The 19,657-nt window shown below is 36.5% G+C and overlaps 1 long non-coding RNA gene across 1 annotated transcript; it reads left to right on the forward strand.

Annotated features, from left to right (window-relative positions):
* The first annotated feature begins 11,007 nt into the window (after nt 1-11,007).
* LOC144381029 (uncharacterized) lies at nt 11,008-18,055 on the forward strand. The gene is made up of 3 exons (XR_013445433.1): nt 11,008-11,106; nt 17,017-17,070; nt 17,951-18,055. It is a non-coding gene; the product is annotated as an uncharacterized LOC144381029 (long non-coding RNA).
* The last annotated feature ends 1,602 nt before the right edge of the window (nt 18,056-19,657 follow it).

Below are 19,657 nucleotides of genomic sequence, written 5' to 3' on the forward strand. Positions count from 1 at the left end.
AAAGAAACATTAAAGAGGTAAGTAAGAGAACAGCCTATGATGAGGAATGGTTAAATTTGCCTGTTCAGATATAGTCAGAAAGACTGGAAAGGGATAGAGAGAAACATGCTAAGAATTTTAAAAGAGATATAACTGTGTATATCGAGCATAATAATACTATTACAGTAAAGTATTATGTATAACATGAGATTAAGATGTTAAATATATTAAAAAATGAACATTTTTCCAAAGTAAAAGAAATAAATTACCAATATTGATCAAAGAAGAAGTGAAAAATATAGATAGACTAATAATGATAGTTGAAAAAAACTATCAAATAATTACATCTGTCAACTTTCCACCACCACCCATCACTCTAACAAAAGGTGACAGGCCCAGAGAGTTTTAAGAGTAAGTTCTTTCAAATCTTCAAGGAACTGTTTATTTTAATGCTTACCGATCCAGAGGACTCCAGTTTAAGATGATAAACCAAAATCTGTCTAGTTTTTCTTTCCTCCAATACCTAACAAAATGAACAATAAGAACAAAAAAGTAAAAAAATCAGCAAAGGAAATTCAGCACCAATCAAATAATAAAAGGAGGCCAACCTAATGCCATAAATGTTTAACGAGGACAACCAAGGAGATAAAAGATTTTTTGAGTAGAAACAGTACAGCACAACTAGACCCCTCTTAGCCTTTCTCCTCCCTCAGAAATTAAACTGGTGAAATCCTGAGATTTCTCACTAAAATGCCCAGATCTGGAGTGAAGCAAATTGGATAGATAACTTCCCCCCCCCCACACACACTCCACTTACTAGGAAGGAATAGCTGGGGAAAAATCAATAAAACAGGAGAAATGAACAATAGGAATCACTCATTAATGAAAGTAAAAGCTTCAGAGCCAGAAATGGAGGTCTGACGTGAAGCCCGAGAACACCATCCCATGCACAGATCTGTGGTTTGTGTAAATGTCTTTACCAGGGTTCATTCTACCTAATTAGAGCAATGAACCCTGTTGGGACATTTGACCAAACCTCAGATATGAGAGCAGGGCTCAAGTATAACAAAGGCCATGTAACACCTCATCACACCCTCAGATTACAATAGAAGTGGGTAGAACAGTTTTCCTCAAATGCATCTCACTGAAGAAAGCAAACTGGTCTCAGATGCTATAGAAAGAGCAACTAAAGGTTACATTAAATCTTGAGAATAAAATGAAGATCTGAACAGAGCTGTTGAAGCATATGCAAAATGAAAAGAAAGGACACGGCGACAATTCTACATTAACACAGCAAAGAAAAATAGTAAAAGGAAAATAAGAAAGAAAGAAAGAAGATAGAATGGAAGGAAGAGAACATGCGAAAAACAAATAACCCAGTCTAATAGTAGTATAATCAGTATAACCTAAGGAACAGCCAAAAAGAAATGCTTGACAATTAATTCTTATTACAGAGCAACTTTAATGGATTCAATAAAACTAGATCTCAAAAATGAGATGGTAACATAACATGATGATATTAAAAGGGAAATTGCCTAACTAAAAAAAAAACAAAGTGAGTACCAATCATTATAGAATTATTAAATAAATTATAAACATCAAAGTAAAAAATAGATATGGCTGAAAATCTTATTGACAGAGTAAGAGAACTTAAGATACCCACAATAAACACAGGGGCACCTGAGTGGCTCAGTCAGTTAAGCATCTGCCTTTGGCTGAAGTCATAATCTCAGGGTCCTGGATCAAGCCCTGCATTGGGCTCCCTGCTCAGAGGGGAGTCTGCTTCTCCCTCACCCTCTTCCTCTGCCCCTCCCCCCCCCCGCTCATGCTCTCTCTCAAATACATAAAATCTTTTTTTAAAAAAAGATACAGTAAATGCAGAGAAAAGATTAATGCTATCTGGAATTTAAATTAAAACTTAAAAAAAGATTAATGCTATCAAATATCTAGTAGATATGGATGATTCACAAAGTAACATAAAAATATCAAATATCTTTACAGAATATAGCAAGTAAAAAATTTTAAATCAAATCTAGTTTAAGGAAAAAAAGAAAAGTTTTCTAAAATGAAGGAGTGAATGCAGTCAAAAACACCACATCAGTTCCAGAAAATGTTGATCCAGAATATTCTGCAGTGAAATACTTTCTAGTTTACTTACTGAGGAAAAATGGGAATTCTTCAGATATAGAAATGTTAGAAAGCGCATAATAGATGGGGAGGAGAAGCAATAGGTCTCCAAAGCAACATTCAGTTCCAGAAAAGAATGGAGGAATGTCTACAAAATTGAAAAAGAAAGTGTGGCAAAGAAAATTATACACAGCTAAGATGTCATTCAAATATAAAGACAAGGGGCACCTGGGTGGCTCAGTCAGTTGAGCTGCTACCTTCAGCTCAGGTCATGATCCCAGGGTCCTGGAATCGAGCCCCGCATCGGGCTCCCTGCTCTGTGGGAAGCCTGCTTCTCCCTCTCCCACTCCCCCTGCTTGTGTTCCCTCTCTCGCTGTGTCTCTCTCTGTCAAATAAATAAAATCTTTAAAAATAAAATAAAATTCAAGATGATATCAACATTTTAGTTGAGGGACAGGTGTCATAGGTAGAGAAGGCAGTAGAAACAGTCTCATTTTTGGTCTGTGACTGCTCTTTGTCTTACAGTTGATGGGAAGGTTGATCTGGAAAATGTGACACTGAAAATGAAAGATTTTACAGGTGAGTTTCTATAACACTGAAACCCCAATGCTTTATAGTAAATTATATTTGAATGTTATCCCAGTAGTCTATTGTTCATATTAATTTTGCCATCTTACCCAATTATTGTAAAATATTTCTGCCTGATAAAATCCATTTGATCTTGGATTAAGATCAAATGGAAATAAACTACATCTTGGAAATAAACTACTGGACTTGTTTTTGATAACAAGTCCTATATACTGTAGAGATGTTTTTCTCATATATGTATATATGTCTTTTCCCACATGCAAACAGCTAAATTTTAGGTAAGCATATGAATAAATAAGGTAAAGTTTTGTAAAGCTCAAGATAATGTGGATTTTGTGAACAATCAATTACATAAGTCATAAAAGATCTCCTGCCATAATTCTTTCTTTTGGCGATTCATTATCCAGTTTGGTAACTAGATTTTATTCTGCACATTATCCCCCAAATTAAGAGAGACTTTCTTATATCAATAATTTAGGAACAAGTTTGCTTTGACTTCTAATGACACACTATTTCTACATCCCATTTTACCTTTGCTCTTTAATCCCAAATTGGGAATGATGCTGTATAAGCTATTTTAAGTATATTTTAAAATACATATCATATAGGTCAATAACATATTCTTATGAACTTTTTGAACCTCCATAACATTGCGTTATTAATTTCTAAAATTTTCACCTATAAACACTCTGTATTTTCAAAGGAGAAAAGATTGATGCCGCTAATCTGAAAAACATTCTTGGAGACATGGGGATAGAAGTCAATGATAAGGAATGTCTTGATCTACAAAAATCACTACCAATTGATGGTGAGCTGCATCTGCAAACTCCAGAGAGTTCAGTTTTCTGGTTCTACTTGTGATATTTATATTTTAAAGTGACACATGTTCAGGTGTTAACTGCACCCATCCTTCAGCTCTTGATTTCGTATGAACAGTCTACTACTCTATGCCAATTCAAGTACAGAATCCAACTGTCAAAAGAATCCTTTTCCACAAAATCAGTGTTGAGGAAAGATGTTACTGATGATTTTGAAAGGGAGAGGAAAGAGGGATGTACATCTTGTCTCTCTCAGTAACATTGCAGAAGTCCTTGTAAATTCCTGTTCTCTCCCAGAGTCACTTTTCCTTACATTGCCCCTGGAGATTCCCTTTTCCTAATCCTTATCCCTTCCAGAGCTAAACCCTGAAAACTCCTCCCTCTGTTAAGCTCAATTTCTTTTTTTTTTTATTAAGTTTTTATTTTAATTCCAGTGCAGCTAACATACAGTGTTATATTAGTTTCAGGTATACAATATAGTCATTCAACAATTCCAGACATCACCCAGTGTACTTCTATTTTTTTTAAGATTTTATTTATTTGAGAGAGAGAGAGAGCATAAGCAGGGAGAGGAGCAGAGGGAAAAGGACAAGCAGACTCCCTGCTGAGTAGGGAGCCCGACACAGGGCTCAATCCCAGGACTCCAAGATCATGACCTGAGCCTAAGTCCGATGCTTAACTGACTGAACCACCCAGGTGCCCACAAGTGTACTTCTTAATCCCCATCACCTATTTCACCCATCACCCCACCTACAGCAGTTTGTTCTCTATAGTTAAGAGTCTGTTTCGGGGCACCTGGGTGGCTCAGTTAGTTAAGCGACTGCGTTCGGCTCAGGTCATGATCCTGGAGTCCCAGGATCGAGTCTGGTGTCGGGCTCCCTGCTCAGCGGGGAGTCTGCTTCTCCCTCTGACCCTCCCCCCTCTCATGCTCTCTCTCTCTCTCTCATTCTCTCTCAAATAAATAAATAAATACATACATAAAATCTTTATTAAAAAAAGAGTCTTGTTTCTTGGTTTGTCTCTCTTTTTTTTTTTTCCCTTTGCTTGTTTGTTTTGGTTCTTAAATTCCACACGAGTGAGATCATATGGTATTTGTCTTTCTCTGACTGACTTATTTCACTTAGTATAATACTCTCTAGCTCCATCCATGTCATTGCAAATGGCAACATTTCATTCTTTTTTTATGGCTGAATAATATTCTGTTATATATATAATATGGTATCTATATGTATGATATGGTATACATACATACCACATCTTTATCCATTTATCTATCAATACAAACTTGGGCTGCTTCCATAATTTGGCTATTATAAACAATGCTGCTATAAACATAGTGGTGCATTATCCCTTTGAATTAGTGTTTTTGTATTTGGTGGTGGGGGGAGGTAGATACCCAGTAGTGTGATCAGTGGATCGATTACTGAATCTAGAAAAAATAGCAGCTAACGTTTGTTGAGCCCTAATGATGTGCCAAGTTCTGTTCTCACCACACACAATGAGGACATCTTATGCCCATTTTACAGTGGAGGAAACTGTGGTACACAAAGGCCACAGTTTGTTGCTTAAGGCCACAGAGCTAGGCAGCAGCAGAACAAGAATTTGAACCCAGGCTCTTTACCTCTATACCATATATCACTCTATACCATAGTGAGAACTTTTTCATTGCTTAACTTCATCATGATTTGAAGGTGAAAGTGGATAGATTTCTAAAGTTAGTCACGCAAAGGAGACTCTGACCCTTATATTCTGTTTGTGACTCATTCTCTGTCCTGAACTGTGCCTTTCCTTCCAGATGATCAGAAAGTTTTTCGGAATAGATTGCTATCAACTTTGAAGTCTTTCAAAGGTGGGTAAGAAATATAATGAGAAAGTATATAAAACTGAGATTTTTAATCTCTGTATTTGTATTTTTTTTCCTAGTTATTAGGTCATGATTCCTCTGCCATTCCTTCTATATATTAATCTTAAAGTCTTTTTTTTTTTTTTTTTTTTTTTGGTGCTGGACAGGCTTGATCCCCAGGGTCAGACTCAAAGGAATCAGTCCTAAGAATCTCCACAATTGTTTTTCTATGTACTTTTGGATAGGTCTAATTAGACTATTAGCCTTCACAGTGCTGAAAATAAGCATCATAATGCTCAGCTGTGAATTGTTAGTTTTCTTGTATTTTTCTTTTTTTTCTTTTTTGTTTTTGTTTTGTTTTGTTTTTTTTTTAGAGAGAGAGAGAGCCAGGGGGAGGGGCAGAAGGAGAGAGAGAGACAGAGAGAATCTTAAGCAGGCTCCATGCCCAGGATGGAGCCCAATGAGGGGCTCAATCTCATCACCCTGGGATCATGACCTGAGCGGAAATCAAGAGTCAGACGCTCAACCGACTGAGCCATCCAGGTGCCCCTCTTCTATTTTTTCAATATAAAAGTTGCCATATGCCTACTAAATATAAATTAAAGAAAAAATAATCATCCATAGTCCTACTATCCAATCATTACCATTCTTAATATTTTGAAGCTTAAACTAGCAATAATCTCATCAAGTCAAAAGTGCTCTGAAATTCCATTGGAAGACTCTATAAAAGACACCAGCATACTAGTCTTGATAAATCAAACATAGTCACTTTTTCTTGCAGTGGTGGAATACATTGTTATCCCTATAGTTAAGCAATTAGATAAAGTAGTTGGCTTACCTAACAGCCATAATATTAAAACTGCCTCCAAAACTAGAATCACACTGACTTAAGACAGTTATAATATGATAGGTTTAGGGGAAATGAATCCATGTGATGGAATAATAAATTGATGTTGTCCATCTGAGATTCACTCTATTTGTGTGCTTGCTGACTGCAGAATGTCAGAGAGAATCACATGCATTATTTACATTGTTCATTTTATGTATATTTTTACTGGGCATACAATTTTAAAGTTTTTTTTTTTTAAGCTTTTATTTATTTATTTGACAGAGAGAGAGAGAGAACAAGCAGGGGCAGCAGCCAGCAGCAGAGGGAGAGGGAGAAGCAGGCTCCCCGCTGAGCAGGGAGCCCGATGCAGGGCTCGATCCCAGGACCGTGGGATACAATTTTAATTCATATATGTTAAATGACTGCATGATACAACTTCACCCTATAAAATAACATTTTTTCCCTTTGGCAATCAACAGCTGTGGCTATGTAGTTTTCTGTGGAATGAAGATATAATGGTTCACTTACCAATACCCTATCATTAGAAATTTAAATTGTGGGTTCTTTTCTCTTTCTTTCTTTCTTTTTTCTTTTCTTTTTTCTTTCTTTCTTTCTTTCTTTTCCTTCCTTCCTTCCTTCCTTCCTTCCTTCCTTCCTTCCTTCCTTCCTTCCTTCCTTCTTTATTACAAGTAAGATTATAATGAAAATTTCCCTCTCCCCTTTGGCATAGCTTTTTCTGCATTCCCAAAAGTGGAATTAGTGGGCTAAGAGTTATGGCTAATACTTACCTGGCAGGGGAGATACCATGATCACGGAGTTATGAACATTTTAAAGAATCATGATAGTTGTTGCCAAACCACTTTCCAATAAAGTAATTCCAGTTAACACTCTAACCAGCATCCAGGCCTATTGAGAGTTGAATTAACTCATCAGCACAAGAAATTTTTTTCATATTGTGTCTTTTTTGTTTTTTTTCTTACATCTCCATCCCTTTCTAAGGAGGAAAGATTGATGTCAATAACCTGAACACAGTTCTGGGGAACATGGGGATCAAGCTCAAAAATAAGGAACTTAAAAGTGTGATACAAAATCAACCTATGGATGGTGAGCATTGTAAAGAACTGTTTTGCCTTTTGGGGGAGAGCTTAGAATCTTGGGATCATATGTAAGAATTTCTAAAACTAGATGGATTTGAGGAGTTTAAGATATTTTTAAGAATCATGGAGAAGAACTTGGTCTTAAAGTAAAAAGAAATCCTGTCTTTTTTCACCTCAATTCATCTGAAATTATCACCCTAGTAACAATGATTACTGCTGAGAGGATATTCACAGCTGATATCATGCCAGAGAATGGTAGAGAGAAACAGACATGGGAGGAGTGGGGGAAATGAATGAATGCCTAACCAAGAGAGCCTGAAATAATTGAGAGAAAAATATCCATAATAGGAACTAGTAGAACATCATTAATATTTCCTCAAATATCCAATAAGCCCATGTCACCACCATTTTGAGATAGAAACAGGAATTGAAACACTTGAGAAGAGCTTATTGTGAATAGATGGAAGATGTGAAGCCCCTTGCTTAGTATCTGTGCTAGATGTAAGGTTCACCAAAAACAAACAAAACAAAATGAATTGACCTTTATGGATGATATCTTTTGCCATGCTTATAAGAAAGTACTAAAGACCTAAGAACTGGAGATAATACATTTGTCATAGTCAGACCCTGTGTTCAAGGGACATGGGCCAAATGCCACTGTCCTTCTTACTAATAAAGAATCAAGCACTCAAACCAGGAAATATAGATTTAAGGTGAACACAAATTATTTAATAGAATATATGGACTTTCATTGGGCCTTACGTCACAACTTTCCTGTCTTGTGTCATTGTCTGAATTTTTTATGTTTTGTCTTACAGCTGATGGAAATGTTTCTCTGAAAAAAGTGATGAGTGACATGACAGCAGTTACAGGCAAGTTAAAAGTTATCAATAAGATTAAAATTCTAATTCTTAAATGACATTTTCCCATCTTGTCTTTTCAGTGAACACATAAATCCATAAGCATAGTACTAATTTCCATGACTCCCCCTCAACAAAATAACTAGAATAGGGCGCCTGGGTGGCTCAGTTGGTTAAGCGACTGCCTTCGGCTCAGGTCATGATCCTGGAGTCCCGGGATCGAGTCCCGCATCGGGCTCCCTGCTGAACAGGGAGCCTGCTTCTCCCTCTGACCCTGCCCCCTCTCATGCTCTCTCTATCTCATTCTCTCTCTCAAATAAATAAATAAAATCTTTAAAAAAAAAAAAAATAACTAGAATATTTCCAATATCATTGCATCAACACATGGTTGCTTCCCTATCCCTTTACCATGCCTCCCCACTTTTTGAGATAACACTCTCCTGAATTTTATATTGCCTATTCTTCTTCTAAAAAATTGTAATTTTATTACCTGTGTAACAGCATAATCTTTCATTTTGTTTCATTTGCCTCTATAAAAATGCTTTTGTAAGTGATGTGCAGTGTTCCCTAACCCTAATAGTGTGAGAAATATATTTAAAAAAGCAAGAAATCATTGTCCAAAAAGTCAGGATCATGATAACCTTCTAGAGAAAGATTGTGGATAGGGATTGGAAAAGACTATGAGAGACCCCCAGAGTGTTATCAGTGTTCTATTTCTCACCTAGATGTTGGTTACAAGGGTGTTGTTACAAGTGCCTGTGTCTAATTATCCAGAGTCAGTCTTTGGGTTACCTATATTAAAAATTTTTTCTCATTTCTCCATAGCAAGTCCTATATCCTCTAAAATACTTATCAATAATAATGCTTCTGATCTTCACCACTGAAAAAACTGAAAATCTGTATCAAGGATAAACAAACTACTGGCCACACACCAAATCTAGTCCTCTGCCCCTTTTAAAAAATAAAATTTTATTGGAACACAGTCATATTCTTCATTTATGTATTATTAACGGCTTCTTTTGTGCTGTAATAGCAGAGTTGAGTAGCTGCAACAGAGGATCTATGTCCTGCAAATTCTAAAATATTTACTATCTGGCTCTTTACAGAAAAAGTTTGCTAATCCTTGATCTAGATTACCACAATAATAGTTGAAGTAAAAATTAGGATATTGGCCAAATAATCTAATAATTTTAGGAAAAGCAGAGAGCAATATTAGGTTAATCTTTACATTCTAACTTACAAGACAATTGCCTAAATCCACAGTTTACTGAGAATTATGCTTTCTTAGCCCCAATGTTATGAAAGTGCATCTTTCCCTAGGGTCAGGGAATAAGTTCTAATTCTCCGTCTGCCCTTTACTCCACTGGCTCTTACTGTACCTTTGTCTTGTACCTAGCAGCCAGGGATGGTGATGTATAAATGTGGACAATTTTATTTCATATTTTTCATACTTCATATTTTTGAATACTTAGATAATTAGAATACTTGAATACTTAATAATACTTAGATACTTAAATAATATTATCAACTTTACTTGCCATTTCTCTTTTTTAAAGGAGAAAAAGTTAATGTCAAAGATCTGAAAAATATTTTGGAAGACATTGGGATAGAATTCACACCTAAAGAATACCTGGAACTGGTAAAAAATCTTCAAGTTGATGGTAAGCATTTCAAATACTATTAGAGCTTTCAAGGGAGGTTGGTCCTGTGTGTTTAAGACAACTTAAAAAAAAAAAGCTGTATTTATTACATATGCTAATTTTAAAACAACAACAAAAAGAATGTCTAAGAAATTTTAGCATGGCCTTGTTCTTCCTTTGGAAAGTGTAATTTGGTTCTTTCTTTGGGAATCAGCAACTATTTTCTTGAATCCTGCCTTTGGATATAAAATTTTCAGCTATATTGTTGTTGCCTTCAAAACTAGAAGTTAAGCTGAGAGATGTAAGAAAAAAGTAAGGGTGGGAGGAGTACAAAGGAGTGGGAGAAAGAAGGAAAAGTCAAAGAAAGTGAAAGAAAGATGTGTTCATATTCCATTATGTTATTTGCCACCAATTACTGGTTTTGCACTTGGCCAGACACAGCACTCTGAGGGTTTTCTCCATTCTGTGGTTTCAGATTCACTGAAGGGTAAAAATCAAAGTTATCTCTAAGACAAATCATTTAAAAGTATCTTTATGAAACTTTACATTTGTTCTGTCTCTTTAAATATCTATATCACTTTATCTGAGCTGTCAATTTTGCCTTTTCTTACAGATTATGGAAATGTATATAAAAATAGATTGCTAGATGGTGTGAAATCTTTCAATCGTAAGTAACATGATGAAAAGAAAGATAAATAAGATTCTCCTGCCTCGTATTTGTAGTATCATTTAGCTGTTCTCTTGTGGATCTTACCACCTCTTATCTGAACTGATGTTGCTATTTTGAATATAGCTGCCTTGTTCAAAATCTTTCATTTTGCTGCTTAGTAAGTTTGGTTTTTGTCAAATTTAGTTTAAGAGCAGATTTAAATCTGGGTCTACATAGAAAATGTGAGGTAAAGAATTGGCAGTTGTTCAGGGCATTTCAGTGACTTGAAGAATTAAACTGAGCATTTATGCCCCACCTACCAGAAAGAAATTTTCAGTTTGTGTCTCTACCATTGAAATTCACTGGAGAATGAATTTGTACTTTGTAGGATTGTCCTCAAGACCAAGGAAGAGGTTACAATTCTAATTTCATTTTGTCCACCTTCGTGGACACTTGAATGTGTTGTGTCATTGATATTTTTGCTGCTAGCCATGGTGCATGGGGATTCATTGAAATTTTCTCCTTCAGGAAAGTCATTAAATTTCTCTTGTGTGCCTGATTCTTTCTTTAGGTGGGAAGGTTGATGTCAGTAACCTGGAAGACATTTTAGAAAACATGAAAATCAAGCTCCCAGATGAGAAGCTTAAAGATTTGTCACAAAACCTACCAACTGATGGTGAGCATCATAGATATTAGAGACCTTTTAAGGGAGATTTAGATTTATAAGCTTATATCTGAGAATTCCTGGAACTAGATCTGTTTGGATGCTAATATGACTTCTTAAGTCTTTTTAACTCTTTAAACATAAAAGAGTATTGTGATTCAGTGTATTTTCATTAATCTCAGGGTGCATGGTACATGTGCTAGAGTGAGTTATAGGTGATAAATATTTACTTGAAAGAAGCTGAAAGAGGGCGTATTACCCGCAGAGAACAGGTTGCTAATTTCAGATTAACTACATGATTTAAATCATTTAAAAGTCTTGTCACCCAAATACCATATGATTTTACATATATGGAATTTAAGGAACAAAACAGATGAACATAGAGGAAAAAAAGAGAGGCAAACCATAAAACAGACTCTTAACTATAGAAAACAAACTGAGGGTTGATGGAGGGAAATGAACAGGGGGATGGGTTAAATGGGTGATGGGTATGAAGGAGGGCACTTGTTGTGATGAGCACTGGATGTTGTATTAAGGTAATGAATCACTAAATTCTACACCTGAAACTAGTATTATACAGTATGTTAACTACCTGGAATTTAAATAAAAACTTGAAAAAGATTAAAAAAAAAAAAAAGTCTTGTCACCCAACTATACATTCCTGTTGGGAGGAGGTAATCAAAAGGGTGTGACTACTGGTTGACCCTAGAGCCGGACCCAGGCAACCAGAGGCTCCTCACTTCCTCCCCTGTCCCTGGAATATATGTTCTCCCCACCATTCTTACAGTGGGAGCCATGTTCAAGGATGCAGTCTTGAGGGAACAATGCATTTTGAAGCCATCTGGACAGTATACAAGACTGAATCCAGTTAAGGCCTCTATAACTTTTAAGATTCAGGAGGGTAGATGCAGAGATCTACTCTTCGGCCGGCCACCCAGGAGAAGCTTTGTATGTAAGTTCCCTTGCTTCTTAAATCTGCCATCTACCAATCTGGAGTGCTCTGCCTCATTCTTTAGTCTCTCTCTGCCCTCTGTTTATGGGGCCAGTTTTAGATTGCATCCAGGAAGCTTTCAAGGTTGTGAACCAACAGTTCCTCTATGCGTTTGTGATATTCCAACTTCCTGATCCCTTCTCCCTGTGTTTTGGCACAGGCTTACGTTATTCCTTCCTGGTCTACCTTAGGAACTTTTAAACAGCAATGTTTTACGTTCTCTTTAAAATAGCCTTCTAGGGGCACCTGGGTGGCTCAGTCGTTAAGCGTCTGCCTTCAGCTCGGGTCATGATCCCGGAGTCCTGGGATCGAGCCCCGCTTCGGGCTCCCTGCTCGGCGGGAAGCCTGCTTCTCCCTCTCCCTCTCCCCCTGCTTGTGTTCCCTCTCTCGCTGTGTCTCTCTCTGTCAAATAAATAAAATCTTTTAAAAAATAATAATAAAATAAAATAAAAATAATAAATAAAATAGCCTTCTAGGAGGGGCACCTGGGTGGCTCAGATGGTTAAGCGTCTGCCTTCTGCTCAGGTCATGATCTCCAGGTCCTGAGGTCTAGCCCCACATCTGGCTCCCTGCTCAGCGGGGAGTCTGCCTCTCCCTCTCCCTCTGCCTTTCCCCTTGCTCATGCTCGCGCTCTCTCTCTGTCTCAAATGAATAAATAAAATCTTATATAAATAAATAAATAAATAAATAAATAAATAAATAAATAAATAAAATAGCTTTCTAGGAGTACCTGGCTGGCTCAGTCAAATGAGCATGCAATTCTTGATATCAGGGTTGTGAGTTTGAGCCCCACATTGGGTGTAGAGATTACATAACATATATTAAAAAATAGCCTTCTAGGGGTGCCTGGGTGGCTCAGCCAGTTAAGCATCCGACTCTTGGTTTTGGCTCAGGTCATGATCTCAGAGTCCTGGGATGGAGCCCCACATTGGAATCTGCACTGGGCACAGAGTATGCTTGTCCCTCTCCCTCCCCCTGCTTGAACTCTCTTTCTTTCTCTCTCTCTCAAGTAAATAAATAAGAACTTTTTAAAAAATAGCAATTCTAATTTTCTTACTCTAATTACCAAGACATATACTCCTCATATTCATCAAAAATACCAGTTCCTGCATTTCTACATTTTCTTTCCATACATAACTGTCTTTTAACTTTACTTCTTTCACTGTCCAACTACTCTCTCTGCCATACCTACTCTATAAAACTCCCAACATTTGATCATCTAAGTCATTCAGATCTTCACTTCTATTGCTGAGCCTTGCTAAAGAAAATCATGTAATCTTGCAGATTAGTGCCCCTCTAAATTCATTTTCTCCTGGATCGTACAAGGACCTAAGAACATATTAACTCCAGGGGCACCTGGGTGGTTCAGTGGGTTAAGTGTCTGACTTCAGCTCAGGTCATGATCTCGGGTCCTGGGTTTGAGCCCCGTGTGGGCTCCCTGCTCAGCAGGGAGTCTGCTTGTCCCTCTCTCTCTGCCCCTCCCCAACTCGTGCACATGCGCTCTCTCTCTCAAATAAATAAAATCTTTTTTTTTAAAAAAAAGAACATTTTAACTCCATTTTCCCCTTCCCTACATTAATGTTACTTCATATCTTTTAATACTATCTTGTATTCTTTTACCTCAGCAAAATATTATTAGAGGAATGTTTTAGAAAGCCAATATTCATTCAGATTTACCCACTTTTGCCTTTTCTTTGCTATTCATTCTTTCTTCTACTTCAGACCTTTCATCTGGGATAGCTTTTCTTCTGCTTGAAGTAATTTCCTTTATTTAGGATCTGCTAGTGACAAATAATGATTTGTGAGGGGTTTTTGGCATAAAAAAATTTTTTTTTATTTTACCCTTATTTTTGAAAGATATTTTCTCTGGGTTTAAAATTCTAGGTGGAGGTGGCGCCTGGGTGGCTCAGTCATTAAGCGTCTGCCTTCAGCTCAGGTCATGACCCCAGGGTCCTGGGATCAAGCCCCGCATCGGGCTCCCTGCTCCGCGGGAGACCTGCTTCTCCCTCTGCTGCTCCCCTTGCTTGTGTTCCCTCTCTCCCTGCCTCTCTCTCTGTCAAATAAATAAATAAAATCTTTAAATAAATAAATTAATTAAATTAAATTAAATTCTAGGTGGATAGTTATTTTTGTTCAGCTCCTTAAAGTTACCATTCCACTATTTTCTTCTTTATAACGTTGCTGATGAGAAGTCAGCTGTGAATCTATTGGTCTTTGGAGAATAATCTTTCTTTTCTTTTAAAACATTTCTCTTTAGTTCTGAAGTTTCACTATAATGTGGAAAATAGGAATGGACTTCTTTCCACTTATTCTCCCTGGGGTTCTTTGGGACTCTTGAGTCTGAGAATTGGACTCTTTCATCAGATCTGGAAAATTCTCAGCTGCTGTCTCTTCCAATATTGTCTCTATCCCATAGTCTTTTTTTTCTGTAGACTTCCAATTAAATGTATATTAAACCTTTTTCCTCCATCCTCTGTGACACTTAACCCCTCTTCAATATTTTCTGTATTTTTCTTCCTGTGGGTCATTCTGGATGGTTTTGCATGACCTAATTTCCAGTAAACTCACTCTTCAGCTGTGTCTTGTCTGCCATTGCATCTAGCTATTTACCTCTTGATTTCATTTCTTGTATTCCTGTTGTTTATATTCTTTTTTGTATTTTGTCATGTATTCTTTTGTTTTGTTTTTTATTCTCAATTTCCAGAAATTCAGCTTTGTTCTCTTTCAAATCTAGTGGCTCATGTTTTTTAGTTTTCTGCAGATATTTTCAAATTTACATAGATACCTTGTAATCTTGGTCTCATGATTCCAATTAATAAATTGTGGGTTTTTCTTTTCTCTCTGTTGTTTCTTCTGATTCTCACTTACAGTGTCCTTATTTCCCTGTATGTTTGGTTATTTACTATATGCTGTTCAATGTCACTGAAAAATTACTGTGAGAATTCTTTGATACCTGAAATGAAATGCATTCCTCCAGAAAGGATTTGCTTTACTTCCTATTCACTTGAGTTTACTACCTGTCAGAGACATTTCAATTATGACATTTCATTACTAACCCCTCATAAGTTTTCATGTTATAATTTCCTTTCCTCAGCTCTGCTAAATTAGTTACCACTACCTTACTTGCTTTCTAATTTCTAAATACTTGTGAAGTTTCTTGTTCACTGGTATCTCCTCTCCTATATTGTTGTTATTTTTTTGTGTGAGTGATTATATTTTTATGACTTTCCTTTCATTTTATTGAAGCTTCCAAGAAGAAGAGGAAATAAATACTTGTGGATAGTAAAATAAAAGGTTTTGAAACATTACCCTAGCCAACAAATTGATCAAACTATTATTTTTTCTGAGAAAAGAAACTGAATAACTGAAATCCAGACTGAGGTCTCCAATTAAAAATTGAGAGGTGAGAAGCTATTGGGCTTAATCCTCAGGCTAGAGGGTATTATGTACATATGGAGCAAAGATAAGCATTTATAAACCCAGATCAAATAAATAGTACTCTGCTTCCCTCAGTGATTCCCATTATCATTATATACATGATTAGCTATTATCCCCTTGCTGTTGATCCTGTGAAATCAGCACAAATTTTCCTTGCTATCTTAGAATAAAAAATAAAAGAGAGATTTCTGAAAATGTGTCCTGATAGAGAAGCTGAAAGAAAGATCAAAAGTGTCTTCTTACTTAGGCTTAGTGAAATAAGTAATAAATAAATGAAGGAGCCATGTCTGTGTTGCTCACTGCTGTATCCCCCAGTGCCTAGCACATGTATGCAGATATTTGATACTCTATAAATATTTGTTGAATGAATGAGAAATTGAATTAATATGTTTATTTAGCCACTATTCAAGGCTTTCAATGAGGACTTTCCAGTTATGGTAATCAATAGGTGTTAACTGATAGTTCACTGATAGTTTATATAAAATGACCTTGTGCTGTCCATGTAGCATGAGCTCCCAAGGGGCAAATCTGTAAACTCAGTGTATGGAGAGGGCATACTGGAAACTACCCCAAAGGAAAAATGGGATTCCATAGTAATAAATAGCATATTTTTTGGTAAGAAAGTGCTAATAATATGCATAGTTTCTAAGTTGGGGGTGTTGTCCTAAAATATACTGCATCTGCAATCCTGGAAAAATATCCTAATGTAAGAGCTTAATTCTGTTATTCTAACATGTTCCATTTCACTGTTTAATTTTAAAGTGTTTAATATTACTGTGTGCAAAGCATTATGCTACTTATTGGGCTAGGATGTCTAGGTGAGATACAGAATACATACATTCTTTTCATTTATTTTTTTTTAAAGATTTTTTATTTATTTATTTGACAGAGAGAGACACAGCAAGAGAGGGAACACAAGCAGGGGGAGTGGGAGAGGGAGAAGCAGGCTTCCCGCTGAGCAGGGATCCCGATGTGGGGCTCGATCCCAGGACCCTGGGATCACGACCCGAACCAAAGGCAGACGCTCAACAACTGAGCCACCCAGGCGCCCCCATTCTTTTCATTTAAAGGCACTCACAATCTTTGAGTATGTAATGAACATATCTAGTAGAAAAAAATTCAAAAAACTAAGCTAACTTGGCAGTGTCAGTATTGGAGAGTGTTAAATGGGGCAATAGCTAGACTTAGAATTCCAAGTGGAAGTTTTTGCTCTTGTTCTGGGGATCTGGTATAGTAGGTGGTAAAAAGTGAAGAGAACAAGCCTGAGGAGGGAGATGTTACGTGGTGTGTAGAGGCTGAGATATTAAAAGAAAACACAGAATAAATAATGAAATTAATAGTTAACATTTTTAGAGAGTAGTTTTCTGTTTCATGCTTATCTGCATATGTGTATTCAACAACAAATCATAAAGAAAAAATTATTTTGTTCTATTTAACAATCTTTCTCAATCAGTGCACAACTGCATCTATCTGAATTGTGGCTTATTTTTTAGCTTCCGGGATGGCTGATCTGCATAAACTGCTAAAAGAAATAAAGAAATTCACAGGTGAGCAAGATGTTTTGTGAAAAGATGTAAAACTAAAATGCAAATACTTCATATTCACATACATATTTAAGATTGTGTTTTCTTATTCTGTCATTGACCTTTAACTTCTACCTTTTTAATGATTAAAGTTTGATCCTAATGACATGAAGATTACATTGGATTATTTATGTTCTGGCAAAAATGTTGTGGTGCTCTCTCTATATAACAAGTTCTATATTCTCTGAAACTTCATTTTTATTTTGTGATTCAGTCCAACGGGCAACACACCTGTTCATTCATTTAAAATATTTAACTAGGGGCACCTGGGTGGCTCAGTCGGTTAAGTGTCTGCCTTCGGCTCAGGTCATGATCCCAGGGTCCTGGGATCGAGCCCCGCATCGGGCTCCCTGCTCAGCGGGAAGCCTGCTTCTCTCTCTCCCACTCCCCCTGCTTGTGTTCCCTCTCTCGCTGTGTCTCTCTCTGTCAAATAAATAAATAAAATCTTTAAAAAATAAATAAAATAAAATATTTAACTAACATTTACTGTAGCCCAGTAAATTTTAAGGTGAAATTTTGACAGGGATACAAATAATGTGGGCAGTGAAGATAATCAATCTCACAAGTCAGGCAGAGCGAAGAGTAACAGATTTTTGTGATGATAGTATAATTTAGATTAGGTAGCTGCCTATACATAACTTAGATCACTTTGCCTCCTATGTATTCCTTGACTATGATCTGGGTTAACTCCTCTGAGGTCATTAAGACCATTAGAAATAAGTATTTTATTTAGAACTCAAGAAATAACTTCTGATAACTGTAGATAACCCTGTGCAGGCTTAGACACTTCATCATTTGGGTTCAGTAGGCAATTCTCATCTGTTACCATTCCTATCTTTTAAAGGAGGAAAAGTTGAAGCCAAGGACATACACAAAACACTGGCAAACATGTGGATAGAGCTCACAGATAGAGAGCTCTGGGGGCTGTTGAAAACGTTGCCGATTACTGGTAGGTAATTTATATACCACTGTGTATGTATGGAGTATCTCTGTGCTAGTGTAAACTTCGATGTGAAAGCGTCTAAAGAATGGACGCATCTGGTCTAAAAAGCAAAAAGATCAACCTTTAGTTGTAAAGAAATTATGACTTTGACATTTAGGTTTATAGTTTTGAGAGCGTATGATATCTTCAAACCTCTGTCCTGCCATTAGGAGTATCATTACTCTGGGGCACCTGGCTGGCTCAGTTAGTAGACATGTGACTCTTGATCTCAGGGTTGTAATTTTGAGCCCCACATTGTGTGTAGAGATTACTTAAAAAATAAAGTCTTTTAAAAAAAAGTATCAGTACTCTGAGGTTAATGAAGCTTATTCAGGGCAAAGAGAAAAAGAAGGCTAAATTTTAGTAGGTAGTAGAGGACGGAAAAGGAAAAATCAGAGTGGGGAAAAAAGTATCTCTGTTTCAATGTAGAAGAATGGTCAGACTGTCCACATTAAGAATTTTCTCTTCGGGGCACCTGGGTGGCTCAGTCATTAAGTGTCTGCCTTCGGCTCAAGTCATGATCCCAGGGTCCTGGGATCGAGCCCCACATCGGGCTCCCTGCTCAGCAGGGAAGCCTGCTTCTACCTCTCCCACTCCCCCTGCTTGTGTTCCCTCTCTTGCTGTGTCTCTCTCTGTCAAATAAATAAATAAAATCTTAAAAAAAAAAAACAAAAAAAATTTTCTCTTCATCTTATTTTTTTTCTTATTTATGAAGAGGTGTATGGGCCTGGGAAATGTGGACATAGAACTTAAGAAGAAATTTTTAAAGTATGTATTTATGAAATTATGCTCTTCCTATTCTTTTTTTGACTGTCCATATAACCTTTTTTCTTACCTTAAATGTGTCTTATTTCACAGCTGATGGAAAGGTAGAGAAAAATACATTGCTCGATTACATAAAAGCTTTTCCTGGTAAGTGAGAATCTCAATAAAAAGGCAAGTAAAACTAAGATCTGCAGACTTTAGCTTAACTTTTAAAAGGCCTTATCATTATACAATAATTAATTTATTGATTTTATTATCCCATTAGCCTGTAGATCTACTTTAGATGCAACTACATCCAATGTGATAATTTATAGTTCTCTGACACTGAAAAGGTTTCAAAATCTATTTGCTATCCAGAGCTCTAATTATTGTCTAACATAATTAATGAGGTTCACCATACATATATTATATATGTAGTTCATAATATAAAAAGGTAGCATATGGAATTAATATATAAATACAGTTACATATAATTTATATAACATATGATTTTTTTCTAAATACATCTTTCCTGCAAACTGTATAAAGGACCCCTGAGATGAGAATGGCGGAATATATTCTATTCCTGGCTTCCACAGTAAATCTCTATTGTGGAATGTGTTGAACATGTCCCACATGTAGCCCTACACAGTTTGTTTTTTTTTAATTATTGTGCTGTGGCTTTGTTCCACTGGTGTGTGAATATAGCCAGTATTTTTCTTGGATATCAGTTCCTATATTTTATCCCTATTCCTTCTTCCCTGAGGTGGAAAGTGTCGCACCTCTAAAATAGAAAGCATCCTGGAAAACTTGGGTTATGAACTG

This window comes from Halichoerus grypus, chromosome 2 (assembly GCF_964656455.1).
Source record: "Halichoerus grypus chromosome 2, mHalGry1.hap1.1, whole genome shotgun sequence".
Classification (NCBI taxonomy): domain Eukaryota; kingdom Metazoa; phylum Chordata; class Mammalia; order Carnivora; family Phocidae; genus Halichoerus; species Halichoerus grypus.